Source organism: Drosophila montana, unplaced genomic scaffold, assembly GCF_035044405.1.
Source record: "Drosophila montana isolate Dmon_TW-CO22-7 unplaced genomic scaffold, ASM3504440v1 contig_445_1, whole genome shotgun sequence".
Taxonomy (NCBI): domain Eukaryota; kingdom Metazoa; phylum Arthropoda; class Insecta; order Diptera; family Drosophilidae; genus Drosophila; species Drosophila montana.
In genome coordinates, this window is record NW_026998779.1 from 1 (window position 1) to 11,118 (window position 11,118).

General features: G+C 38.0%; 1 long non-coding RNA gene across 1 annotated transcript; it reads left to right on the plus strand.

Annotated features, from left to right (window-relative positions):
* Positions 1–9,217: 9,217 nt before the first annotated feature.
* LOC135439568 (uncharacterized) lies at positions 9,218–9,911 on the plus strand. The gene is made up of 4 exons (XR_010438109.1): positions 9,218–9,319; positions 9,400–9,484; positions 9,541–9,713; positions 9,770–9,911. It is a non-coding gene; the product is annotated as an uncharacterized LOC135439568 (long non-coding RNA).
* The last annotated feature ends 1,207 nt before the right edge of the window (positions 9,912–11,118 follow it).

The following is an 11,118-nucleotide window of genomic DNA, read 5'->3' on the forward strand; positions in this document are numbered from 1 at the left end:
AATCGCAATTGCAAAGATGTTGATAGAATTGTGTGTGTGTACATGTATACAGAAATTCTTGGAATTTGCGCTTGCTGCTGCACGTGATTGCAGGCCAAAACACATTTCTATCGTGTTTCTTAACCGATCTTGATGAAATTTTCAGTAGTAGATCTTATTGTACTATAAAATATTCGTATATTCTCTAACTGACGATTGCATTTAAATTGTGGCTTAATTAGATAAGCAATACGAGTTGGTTTACTAACATGATTTATAGCTTTATGGTGGTAGCGGGGAAGTGGCGATTGCTAAAAAATGAAAGATACTTGATATATATACTACTCTAGAAGCTACATGTCAAGTTTGGTGTCTCTAGCTCTTATTATTTACCAAAATTGCTCAAAAAACAGGATTTCGATATCGATTTTTATCGATTACTTGGAAACGGGGCAAGTTATCGATTATCGGAAACAAACTCGATCTGCGCAAGGACTAGGAGGACATACTGCTAAAATTTCTTATAGGTTCTAAGATCCTTGCGTTCATAAATACGGACGGACGGATAGTCAAACGGACATGGCTAAATCGACTCAGCTGTTGATGCTGATCAAGATTATATATACACCTATCCCTCGATTTACACGGTAGATTGGTTCTTGGAAAATCCGTGCAAAACAAAACCGTGTAAAACGAGGCACAGAGTTCATACAAAGTAAACGGATGTGTTCAATTAACCTGAAAACCGTGTAAATCTATCTAAAGAAGACAAAGAAAAGTCGATGATATGTTCATTATAATCGTGTAAAATGAGATGAGGATTCAATAATAAAAGAGAGATTTTTGCATTCAATTCAATTTATTTTTGATAGTTAAAAACGTAAACATCAATTAACAATATTCCTTTCAATTAAAAAAATAATTTAAAAAACGTAAAAAAAAAATCAAATTCAAAAAATCATAAATAACTTTATAAAAACTTAAACTTAAAAAAGCAGAAATAAAAATCGGCCTTTATTCTTCTTCTGAACTTTGTAAAGCTAGAATTCTTCTTTTCTTTGGTAGTGCTGGTGTAACATCACTATCCGAGTCACTAACAGAAAATTCACCAACGTTTTCCATAGGTTCAGCTTCACTAATTGAAATGTTCGCACCATTTTGCACTTGGCTACTAAAAGTTTTGGATGGCAAGAAATTAGTGATTAGCGTTTGCTTACTTTGGCGGGTATTCTTATAAATTTCTTCATATTGACTGAGCGCATTTCTTATTGTTCTTCGAAATTTCAATGCTCTCTCAGTATCAGGATCTTTGTTAAAAAAAAAAGTTTGCAGTTCTCTACCTAGTCGTAGCCCTTCAGCAATTACTTTTCCAGTAAATTTTTCAGCTTTATTATTGTCATCATCAGAACTGCTATCTACATTATCTTCTGGAGTCTTTTGTAGTATTAATTCCACGAGATTCGCATTTGAAATTTCCTCATCCTCGAATAACTCTTCAATATCTGAAATAGCCAAATCACTAAATCCCTCGCCTCCAATAGCATGACCTAAGTCTATGATATTAGCATAAACATTTTCAGCTATAATCACGTTTCTCTCGACTATTACTTCAGGCCAAATGACTTTCCAGCAAGAATTCAATGTGGACTTTTTTATTTCGGCGACTGCTGAAGCGACATTTGTTATACAATTGAAAATAGTAAAATTTTTCCACACTTCAGGTAGAGTAAATGAAGGGTTTTCATCTAATTTTTGCAAAACATCTGCGAAGCTTCTTCTAATATAATAAGCCTTAAACGTAGAAATTATCCCTTGATCTTGAGGTTGAATTAGTGAAGTTGTGTTGGGAGGCAAGAACTCAATTTGTACATTTGGATGTTGCAAGTCTATTGGATGACTTGGCGAATTGTCGAGGAGCAATAGAACTTTGAACTCTAAGTTTTTTTTCTTGTAAGTAACTTTCCACTTCTGGTACGAAACAATTATGGAACCAACCTTTAAACATTTTGCACGTCATCCAGGCTTTTTGTTGAAACGCCAATGTACAGGTAGTTTTTCCAAATCTCTTCCTTTCATCGCACGTGGCCTTTGAGAACGATTAATCAGTAAAGGTTTCAAAAAATGATCACCTGAGCATTACTACAAAAAAGTAAAGTCACCCTATCCTTAGCTGCTTTAAATCCTCAAACTGATTTCACAGATTTTGATAAATAAGTTCTTCTGGGCAGTTCTTTTCCAGAATAAACCGGTCTCATCGGCATTAAATACTTGGTCAAGAACGTAAGAGTTTTCTTCAATAATTTTTGCCAGTTTTGCCAGATATTCTTTAGCAGATTTTTCATCACCGGAGGCGACTTCACCTTTAAGTTGAATGCTATGCATATTGTGTCTCTTTTTAAAGTTTTCAAACCATCTCTTGCTTGCACTAAATTCTGTTATAGATGGAGTTTGTTGGTTTTCTTTTAAAGCGCTAAAAATTTTGAGTGCTTTGTGTTTTATCAAACTAGAATCTACCGGTATTTTTTTTTTAAATTGTCATCTATCCAAATTACTAGATCTTTTTCTACTGCTTCTATTAAATCATCTCGATGATATGTGGAAAATTTTGCGCTTACAGTAGTTCCCCTGGCTACACTTTTTCGAATAGAATCTTCGAATCGCTTTATTGCCCTACTAGTTGCCTCATTCATTCCATATTCTTTTGCTACAGATGTTGAGCCTTGTCCAGATTTTAGTTTGTCTAAAACTTCAATTTTCTTTTCCAATCTGATTGTTCTCCTTTTCTTTGGTTTGCTTTTTGTTGACATTATAGGGCTGTATTAAAATTAAAGCACTGTTACGAATTAATTTTTAAAATTAATAAACTTCCTTTTTTCACGTGTTATTAGAATTCAATTCAACAAATGGATTTGAAGTTTCTTCTTCTTCATGCACAATGTCATTCACGTTTAAAACAAAGCTAATGTGAATGGCCTGTTGTGAATGGAATAAATATTTACCATATGTTTTGCAAACTTATACAAATAAAACTATCAGAATAAGAAAAAAAAATTTTTTCGTTGCGATTTGAAAACCGTGTTAAAGCGAAACCGTGTAAATCAAGTACCGTGTAAATCGAGGGATAGGTGTACTTTATGGGGTCGGAGATGCTTCCTTCTGCCTATTACATACATTTGCACAAATACATTCTACCCTTTTTATCCATTTTTAATAGGTTCAGGGTATAACAAGTAAGAGGTTCTAGTCGGGAGCTCCCGACTAGGGGATACCCTGAACCCTCTTATTCTTATATACACCAAATGCAGCTCGCGCTACGCGATCGTATGTTTTAGTAGTAATAAAAATAAATTTAAAAAAAAAGTTCCCTTGACAGGGTTTCAACTCGCAACTGACCGCTTTACTTGCTGCCGCCCCTACGCAGCAGCCGCACCAGCCAAATAAAAAAAAAAAAGTAGATTCCTTGGCAGGGTTCAAACTCGTAACTGACCGCGCTACTTTCCGCCGCCTCTACTCACTAGCCACACCAATAATTAACCCTTGATGAGAAAAAAGCGAATTAAAATAGTAGCACAGAAAACAATACAATCGCAATTGCAAAGATGTTGATAGAATTGTGTGTGTGTACATGTATACAGAAATTCTTGGAATTTGCGCTTGCTGCTGCACGTGTTTGCACGCCAAAACACATTTTCTTTCGTGTTTCCTAACCGATCTTGATGAAATTTTCAGTAAAAGATCTTATTGTTCTATAAAATATTCGTGTATTCTCAAAATGAGCTACATATGTATACTATTCTAGAAGCTACATGTCAAGTTTGGTGTCTCTAGCTCTTATTATTTACCAAAATTGCTCAAAAAACAGGATTTCGATATCGATTTTTATCGATTACTTGGGAGCGGGGAAAATTATCGATTATCGGAAACAAACTCGATCTGCGCATGGACTAGGAGGACCTACAGCTAAAATTGCAAGTCTCTAGCTCTTATAGGTTTTGAGATCCTTGCGGTCATACATACGGACAGACGGACGGACTAACGGACGGACGGACGGACGGACGGACAGACGGACAGACGGACAGACGGACAGACGGACGGACGGACAGACAGACGGACATGGCTAAATCGACTCGGCTGTTGATGCTGATCAAGAATATATATACTATATGGGGTCGGAGATGCTTCCTTCTGCCTGTTACATACATTTGCACAAATACGATATACCCTGATTACCCATTTTTATTGGGTTCAGGGTATAAAAAGGCAATGAATATGCAGTTACATTAATATGTGATTTAACGAAATATTTAGGTGCCATTCAAATTGTAAATAAAAGTGCAAATACTGTCTCAAAAGCAATATTCGAATCTTGTATATTGAAGTATGTTCCAATGAAGACGTTCATTTCGGACATGGGAACTGAATATAAAACTTCTATTGTCAATGACTTGTGCAAATATTTGAAAGTGGAAAATATAACGCCAGATGCACACCACCACCAGACAGTTGGAACAATAAAAAGAAGTCATAGAACTTTTAACGAATACATTCGCTCATATATATATGTTGATAAGACAGATTGGGACGTATGGTTTCAATGTTTCGTTTATTGTTTTAACACAACCCCCTCAATGGCACATATTTAATGTCCTTATGAGCTAGTTTCCGGCAAACAAAGTAATTTGCCATCGTATTTTAATTTAGAAAATAACATCAGTCTATTATACAATATAGAAGACTATGCTACTGTCCGACTTGTGGTTCGGGTTCCCTTCATCGACTTGCTAGACGGAGATAAACCAGGGGTGGGTATGACCTCGATCAAGGGAAGAGTCGGTTACCAAAATAATTTGTATTTAAACTTGGACTAACGAATTTCGGTTACTTTTAAAACACTCTGTCGGACAATCGGCTACGGTGGACAGCTGTTAAGGTTCACCCTAACGGAGCCCTCCCCACCATGAGTTGGCGATTAATGCACCTGCCGAATCCTGACAGGCACCCGCCTCACACACTTATCTCACCCACCGTAACTACTTACTCAAACATTTCACTTTTACTTACACAAAGACATTTAATAAATTAACACCTAACATATTTTACAATTTTTCTAATTCTTCTTTGTAGAGCAGACGCGAAAACGGCTTGACGACACTAACACCTAGGACGAATAAATTAATTTAAATTTATCATAAATGAAGATTATGATTAATCAATCATTGCATGTCGTGCTACCTATAAATAAGAGCGCTTTCTTATAATTAATAATAAATAAATAAAATAATTATGATTATAATAATTAAATTAATATAAAATTATGATCATTTAATATTAATTATTCGACCGCCATTATTTTATCTCGAATTCTTTCTTCAATTTGGTTTTAAATTTATATAAGAAAAAAAAACCTGAGGCCACCCAGAGGTGGTGGCCAATCCGCTCCTCTGGTGACCTGATCCTCGCCTGCGGCACCTCGCGTATTGTGGGACTTCAGTTTTGGCGACACTAATAAATTTAATTGAACAAATATATAATATTTTTCGAATTCTTTTGGTTCACTTCAATTTAATTTAAATTTTTCAAATAACCGAAAATTCGCCCTTATCTATAATTCAAGATATTTTTTTGTATGCGGCCAGCTTGCACTTGACTCTGGATCTTTTCTTTTCTTACTTTATTTGCTCCCAACAACATAAACCGCTCTCCCTTTCAAGAATGTTTAGAGTCACGCTAGGGAACCGGTGGCTCCGATAATTGCGCACCCCTCGAATCTATCGATAGCTTTCCTTCCGCCGGCAATCCAAAAACAGCATATTGTTTTGTGTGGTATTTATCCAATAATTTTTGCCAGTTTTGCCAGATATTCTTTAGCAGATTTATCATCACCGGAGGCGACTTCACCTTTAAGTTGAATGTTATGCATATTGTGTCTCTTTTTAAAGTTTTCAAACCATCTCTTGCTTGCACTAAATTCTGTTATAGATGGAGTTTGTTGGTTTTCTTTTAAAGCGCTAAAAATTTTGAGTGCTTTGTGTTTTATCGAATTAGAATCTACCGGTATTTCTTTTTTAAATTGTTATCTATCCAAATTACTAGAGCTTTTTCTACTGCTTCTATTAAATCATCTCGATGATATGTGGAAAATTTTGCGCTTACAGTAGTTCCCCTGGCTACACTTTTTCGAATAGAATCTTCGAATCGCTTTATTGCCCTACTAGTTGCCTCATTCATTCCATATTCTTTTGCTACAGATGTTGAGCCTTGTCCAGATTTTAGTTTGTCTAAAACTTCAATTTTCTTTTCCAATCTGATTGTTCTCCTTTTCTTTGGTTTGCTTTTTGTTGACATTATAGGGCTGTATTAAAATTAAAGCACTGTTACGAATTAATTTTTAAAATTAATAAACTTCCTTTTTTCACGTGTTATTAGAATTCAATTCAACAAATGGATTTGAAGTTTCTTCTTCTTCATGCACAATGTCATTCACGTTTAAAACAAAGCTAATGTGAATGGCCTGTTGTGAATGGAATAAATATTTACCATATGTTTTGCAAACTTATACAAATAAAACTATCAGAATAAGAAAAAAAAATTTTTTCGTTGCGATTTGAAAACCGTGTTAAAGCGAAACCGTGTAAATCAAGTACCGTGTAAATCGAGGGTTAGGTGTACTTTATGGGGTCGGAGATGCTTCCTTCTGCCTGTTACATACATTTACACAAATACATTATACCCTTTTTATCCATTTTTAATGGGTTCAGGGTATAACAAGTAAGAGGTTCTAGTCGGGAGCTCCCGACTAGGGGATACCCTGAACCCTCTTATTCTTATATACACCAAATGCAGCTCGCGCTACGCGATCGTATGCTTTAGTAGTAATAAAAATAAATTTAAAAAAAAAGTTCCCTTGACAGGGTTTGAACTCGCAACTGACCGTATTACTTGCTGCCGCCCCTACGCAGCAGCCGCACCAGCCAAATAAAAAAAAAAAATAGATTCCTCGGCAGGGTTCAAACTCGTAACTGACCGCGCTACTTTCCGCCGCCTCTACTCACTAGCCACACCAATAATTAACTCTTGATGAGAAAAACGCGAATTAAAATAGTAGCACAGAAAACAATACAATCGCAATTGCAAAGATGTTGATAGAATTGTGTGTGTGTACATGTATACAGAAATTCTTGGAATTTGCGCTTGCTGCTGCACGTGTTTGCAGGCCAAAACACATTTTCTTTCGTGTTTCCTAACCGATCTTGATGAAATTTTCAGTAAAAGGTCTTATTGTTCTATAAAATATTCGTGTATTCTCAAAATGAGCTACATATGTATACTATTCTAGAAGCTACATGTCAAGTTTGGTGTCTCTAGTTCTTATTATTTACCAAAATTGCTCAAAAAACAGGATTTCGATATCGATTTTTATCGATTACTTGGGAGCGGGGCAAATTATCGATTATCGGAAACAAACTCGATCTGCGCATGGATTAGGAGGACCTACAGCTAAAATTGCAAGTCTCTAGCTCTTATAGGTTTTGAGATCCTTGCGGTCATACATACGGACAGACGGACGGACTGACGGACGGACGGACGGACAGACGGGCAGACGGACGGACGGACAGACAGACGGACATGGCTAAATCGACTCGGCTGTTGATGCTGATCAAGAATATATATACTATATGGGGTCGGAGATGCTTCCTTCTGCCTGTTACATACATTTGCACAAATACGATATACCCTGATTACCCATTTTTATTGGGTTCAGGGTATAAAAAGGCAATGAATATGCAGTTACATTAATATGTGATTTAACGAAATATTTAGGTGCCATTCAAATTGTAAATAAAAGTGCAAATACTGTCTCAAAAGCAATATTCGAATCTTGTATATTGAAGTATGTTCCAATGAAGACGTTCATTTCGGACATGGGAACTGAATATAAAACTTCTATTGTCAATGACTTGTGCAAATATTTGAAAGTGGAAAATATAACGCCAGATGCACACCACCACCAGACAGTTGGAACAATAAAAAGAAGTCATAGAACTTTTAACGAATACATTCGCTCATATATATATGTTGATAAGACAGATTGGGACGTATGGTTTCAATGTTTCGTTTATTGTTTTAACACAACCCCCTCAATGGCACATATTTAATGTCCTTATGAGCTAGTTTCCGGCAAACAAAGTAATTTGCCATCGTATTTTAATTTAGAAAATAACATCAGTCTATTATACAATATAGAAGACTATGCTACTGTCCGACTTGTGGTTCGGGTTCCCTTCATCGACTTGCCGGCTAGACGGAGATAAACCAGGGGTGGGTATGACCTCGATCAAGGGAAGAGTCGGTTACCAAAATAATTTGTATTTAAACTTGGACTAACGAATTTCGGTTACTTTTAAAACACTCTGTCGGACAATCGGCTACGGTGGACAGCTGTTAAGGTTCACCCTAACGGAGCCCTCCCCACCATGAGTTGGCGATTAATGCACCTGCCGAATCCTGACAGGCACCCGCCTCACACACTTATCTCACCCACCGTAACTACTTACTCAAACATTTCACTTTTACTTACACAAAGACATTTAATAAATTAACACCTAACATATTTTACAATTTTTCTAATTCTTCTTTGTAGAGCAGACGCGAAAACGGCTTGACGACACTAACACCTAGGACGAATAAATTAATTTAAATTTATCATAAATGAAGATTATGATTAATCAATCATTGCATGTCGTGCTACCTATAAATAAGAGCGCTTTCTTATAATTAATAATAAATAAATAAAAGAATTATGATTATAATAATTAAATTAATATAAAATTATGATCATTTAATATTAATTATTCGACCGCCATTATTTTATCTCGAATTCTTTCTTCAATTTGGTTTTAAATTTATATAAGAAAAAAAAACCTGAGGCCACCCAGAGGTGGTGGCCAATCCGCTCCTCTGGTGACCTGATCCTCGCCTGCGGCACCTCGCGTATTGTGGGACTTCAGTTTTGGCGACACTAATAAATTTAATTGAACAAATATATAATATTTTTCGAATTCTTTTGGTTCACTTCAATTTAATTTAAATTTTTCAAATAACCGAAAATTCGCCCTTATCTATAATTCAAGATATTTTTTTGTATGCGGCCAGCTTGCACTTGACTCTGGATCTTTTCTTTTCTTACTTTATTTGCTCCCAACAACATAAACCGCTCTCCCTTTCAAGAATGTTTAGAGTCACGCTAGGGAACCGGTGGCTCCGATAATTGCGCACCCCTCGAATCTATCGATAGCTTTCCTTCCGCCGGCAATCCAAAAACAGCATATTGTTTTGTGTGGTATTTATCCATATATTTTTTTTTATCGCATTGCTGCCCGTAACACCACACTCCGGTTTGGATGCTTGCCCTTTAAACAGGAGTGGAAATCGGGCTTTATTGCTGTGGCTGTTGTCGTGTTACAGTGGCGCCAACGTGAGATTCGGCTGCATCGCATTTTTCGAGGTGCGCATACATTTTAAGACCTTTAGCCAGGCACAAACTTATGCCTACTGTTTCAGGTCCTTGGCGTGAAATATCACCAACGGCACTCCTTGCAGCGTCTCAAGTTCGTATAGACTTGATCCCACCGCCCTAACGACTCTGCACTTGGCGTACTTGTGACAGAACCTGGCGTTGCGGCCTTTTGCTAAGTCACTCAGGATGAAGTTACGCTTGTATATCTCCTGTCCAGGTGCGTACGTTATTTCTCGGGACTTCAAGTTGTAACTTCTGGTCGCTTTTTTATAGGCTGCGTGCATGGTGTCCTGTATCCTGGCTCTATAAATCTGGTGCTTATCGACACGGGCCAAGTTCTGCACCTCCGTGTCGCTGACGGCTTTCAACCTGCGTGCTAATTTGTCGCTATTCCGGGAAGTTGTTCGTCCCATCGCGCATGATTGTCGCCAACATGGATCCGTATTGACGCTAGTACAGACTGGCTCACCCGCTCGGACGCGTTCGCTTGTGGCGCATAGTTCCCGGTATTCTGGTGAGTGATTCCATAATTACTCGTGAACTCGGCAAACTTGTTAGACGTGAAATGTCTGTATGAATAATTTCAGGCACCCCAAACTGAGTGAATATGTGATCATGTAAAAACTTCACCACTGCCGTAGTCGTCGCCTTAGGTATTGCTTTCAGCCAGGCGAATTTGGAAAAATGATCCAGGACTAAAAAAAGGTGCGTGTTGCCATGTCGCGAGCATGGATATTTTCCCAAAAAGTCCAGGTATAGCTTTTGCATGGGCCTTTCGGTGTTAACTTCCTTGCCCATAGGGGGACGAGTAGTGTGAGTCGTGTGTTTTGTCACTTTGCAGATTTCGCAGTTGGTGACGTACTCTCGGACTCGTATTGACTTACGGGGTAGTAGTAGAATTGCTTGACTCTGGCCAGAGTCTTTGCAATTCCACCATGCATCGCCATCTCGCCTTCATGCGCCTTTTGTATGAGCGTCGATGTTAACCCTTCAGGAACCCACAGTTTCCAGGGGAATTCTTCGCTGTCTTCTCTGTTGAACTGGGCTCTTTTAAAAAGCAGTCCCTCCTCGATTCGTAAGTCTGGAAACTTGTCCGCCTGCTCCTCGACAACCCTCAGCCTTTCCAAATACTCCTCGCTCTCAAACTCGGTGGTCTCAAAATCAAAAACATCCACTTCCTCTACTTCAAACGGTCTAGACAACATATCTGCCACGATATTGTCTTTGCCCTTGCGGTGCTCGATGTTGAAGTCGAATGCTTGAAGAGCCAGTGACCACCGAGCGAGTCTTCCACTAAGATCTTTTAATGTCATTAGCCACTGCAGACTGGCATGGTCGGTAATTACAGTGAATGGCATCAGTTCCACGTATTGGCGGAAGCGTTCGACGGCTTTGACGGCGGCCAGGAATTCCTTTCTGTTACACGATAATTAAGCTGTGCTCCACGCATGTTGGCGGAAAAGAAAGCGATCGGCCTATCCCCTCCGGTGTCGTCCTTCTGAAAAAGCACCGCTCCTATTCCATATTGGCTTGCGTCGCACTGTATATAAAAGTGCTTATGGAAATCAGGATGTGCCATTACGGGTGCACATGTGAGTGCCTTTTTGAGCTCCTGGAAAGCC